Genomic DNA, 3227 nt, shown 5'->3' on the forward strand with positions numbered 1-3227 from the left:
GATCTGGTTCTGCGGGCTCGGGGTTCTGTTCTCGTTCTGCAGGATCTACCTGAAGCTGGACCTGATCAAAGGGTTCTGCGGGTTCTGGGCTTGTCTTTTCTTTAGTATACGTATAGAGTATTTATATAGTTTAATATATTATTCTTATATCGTTTTTTGTGTATGTAAATGGTCTGCAAAGGCTAAACATTCTGACTTGTCTCAAATGTCTCACTTGTTAAAACAATTTAGAGGAATTGACCAATCAGATGAGGCCTTTATCCGGGACCTGCCCCCCTGTGATAGGTCAGGGTCATGTCACGGGAACCTTCTGATCAATGAAATCACACCATATGACATCATCAACGCTAGCGACGTGCAGTCATGGAGATTTTGAGTTTTGAGTTTCACTAAATTACCGCTGAAACAGCAACTCTAAATTAAAAGATGGGATAAACCAGCTCAAAGACTTCAGAGAGGAGAGAGGGGGAGGATTCGACCATTTAATGCAAAGTGCAAAACTTCCGCAGCGCGTGCAGAGATCTACTGTAATGTCGCGAGGAGCTGAAGGCTGAGAGATGCTCCGACATTAATGACCGCTTTATGTGAGACAGGAGATCTTCTCCAACAACTGGGTGAGTGAAACGCGATAAATCAATAACTGACTGAATAATGACATGTCGTTTAGGATCGATAACCACCTGATGCAGTGCGCGTGCACCAGGTAGAGCAGGTTCACTTTAATGGAGAAGAGATCCATTGAACAGGACCTGATGAAGTGTTCTCATATAGGAGAAGTACTCAGGTCTTGTACTCGAGTAAAACTAGAAGTACTCAGGTCTTGTAGGCTACTTGAGTAAAAGTAGAAGTACTCAGATCTTGTACTTGTGTACAAGTAGAAGTACTCAGGTCTTGTACTGGAGTAGAGTACTCAGATATTGTACTGGAGTAAAAGTAGAAGTACTCAGGTCTTGTACTGGAGTAAAAGTAGAAGTACTCAGGTCTTGTACTGGAGTAAAAGTAGAAGTACTCAGATATTGTACTGGAGTAAAAGTAGAAGTACTCAGGTCTTGTACTGGAGTAAAAGTAGAAGTACTCAGGTCTTGTACTTGAGTAAAAGTAGAAGTACTCAGGTCTTGTACTTGAGTAAAAGTAGAAGTACTCAGATCTTGACACACACAATCCCAATTCGCGCGGAGTTAAGAACACTTAACAGAAAAATAAAACACATTTCAATGTGACATATTTTAATTGAATTCGGCTTTAGCTGCACGTTTTATTACTGATCAACTTTACAATAATGCATATCGATATAAATATTACTGACTTGTGACGTTTCTAAAGTGTTTCTACGGTGTTTTCCATTATTCCCTCTCGTGGGCACAGCCTGCCACCTGCTGGTCAGACTGTGGAACGGCACTGCTCTGCTTGTGTTGAGACTTTATTTCAGCAAGTACGAGTTAGAAATGTTTGAAAAGATACAAATATAATACACATGATTATTAGCAGCATGTATTTACAATAGAAACGAAATACATCCGTATATCTAAATCAGAGGGGAGCAGATTCTAAAAGTATAATCAGTGATAGGGACATGAAACCTGTGCTTGTCTTATATTGTACTTCTTAGATATAAATGTAAACAGATATTACACAGTAGTATTCACGTGTTGATAAGACCACTTTTCAAATAAATTCAGTCAATTAAAACATGTTCTAACAAATCTTATTTTATTAAAAAAAGCCCAATAACTTATCTGCATAATAAGGGGAAATGTTCCCTGAACATTTCCCCTTATTATAATCTGAGGCTTCTGTTTGAAGGAATGAGCTGAACACACTAAATAAAGTAAAGCCTCTGGAGAGCTGAGATGAAGGCGGTTTGTTTCTTAAAGTATATTCAACTATCAAGAATAATTGACTTACTTTTGATTGATTTTGCTAACTTATAAGTTAACTTTTGAGGCCGTGCACTGCGTTGTAGTTCAAACGCATGTTGGGATGCTTCCCAGTGTTGGTTCACTTATAACGAGCAGAACAGTCTCAGCGTGTGATAGATAACATTCAGCCTTCAATTTCAAAACAACAAAACAGAGATTAGAATTGACAAATTATTTCAAAGACAAATGTCGCTTTCTTAAAACATCCCCACTACTCCCTTTTGCACGTGGAAAGTAAACGATGAGGTATTTTCTTTGTCTTGTAAAGCCTGTCCTGCAGCATGTGTCGTTTCCTCTTCTGTCTGCAGGCTGATTCCTTCTCACAGCGTCTGTCTGACTGCACTGTCTCTCCTGGAGCTGAGACTCTGAGGATCTGATGAGGACCAGAAGACGAGTGCAGCAAGTGTGCCTGACCTGACCCTCCTCCTCCATGACCTCCGCCTGCAGTCTCTCAGCTGAATGAAGCTCCTTCTTTCCGCTGAGGGACAAACAAAGCCCCCTCCTCTCCGGAAGAAACAGGAACTGTATTTAGAGGCGTTTCCTTTTCAGTAAACCTCTTGAAATCTGCGGTTCCTGGACAGACAGTGTTGCACATGGTCCATTAGTACAGCTTTTAGTCGGGGAGGGTTATTATAACTTCCTGTCCCCAGTATTTGGTGCAGAGCGGCACTTCGAGTCACAAAGGGAAGGGAAACCTTTACGCAAACACACAAAGGCGTATGACGTGGTAGGGGGAGGGTTTTTGGAGTTGGGTTTCCCCCCCCCCTACCCGGTGTCCCTCTCTTTGTCTCCCCCTCTTCCCTCTCCCTCTCTGGGTCCTGAGGGGGGGTCAAAGGGCGTCTGGGAGGAATGCCAGAGGGGGAGGAGCGGCCAGATCTTTTGTCCTCTCGTCTCCAGTCGACCAATCCTGGCCCGTGTGACGTATCGGCTCGGCTCTTTGCATGCTTTACCCACATGCCCTAGCGGTTCCTCATCAGAACCTGAAGTGGGTCTGCCGGTCCTGGGGGGTCACTTTAAGTCCTAGGGGGTCACTTGAGTTCCTGAGGGGTCACAATCACACATTAACACATGTAATTCTGCACATATAGAGCCTTTGAAAGCAGGGTTTTCCTCCTCTGAGCCTCTACATGTCCTGGCACCAGAGCAGAGGCTGCTCCCAGGTCAGAGAGGTATATATACTCCCCAGATTCTTAGTTATATTGTGTTACTTCGGTAGCACATATACTAAAATTGGAACGATACAGAGAAGATTAGCATGGCCCCTGCGCAAGGATGACACGCAAATTCGTGAAGCGTTCCTTATTGTTT

The 3227-nt window shown here is 43.1% G+C and overlaps 1 long non-coding RNA gene and 1 other non-coding gene across 2 annotated transcripts; both read left to right on the plus strand.

Annotated features, from left to right (window-relative positions):
- Positions 1 to 342: 342 nt before the first annotated feature.
- Positions 343 to 3227, plus strand: LOC117537089. The gene is made up of 2 exons (XR_004567673.1): positions 343 to 614; positions 2228 to 3227. It is a non-coding gene; the product is annotated as an uncharacterized LOC117537089 (long non-coding RNA).
- On the plus strand, positions 3121 to 3226 carry LOC117537091. Its single transcript, XR_004567675.1, has one exon. It is a non-coding gene; the product is annotated as a U6 spliceosomal RNA (small nuclear RNA).

This window comes from Gymnodraco acuticeps, unplaced genomic scaffold, assembly GCF_902827175.1.
Source record: "Gymnodraco acuticeps unplaced genomic scaffold, fGymAcu1.1, whole genome shotgun sequence".
Lineage (NCBI taxonomy): Eukaryota > Metazoa > Chordata > Actinopteri > Perciformes > Bathydraconidae > Gymnodraco > Gymnodraco acuticeps.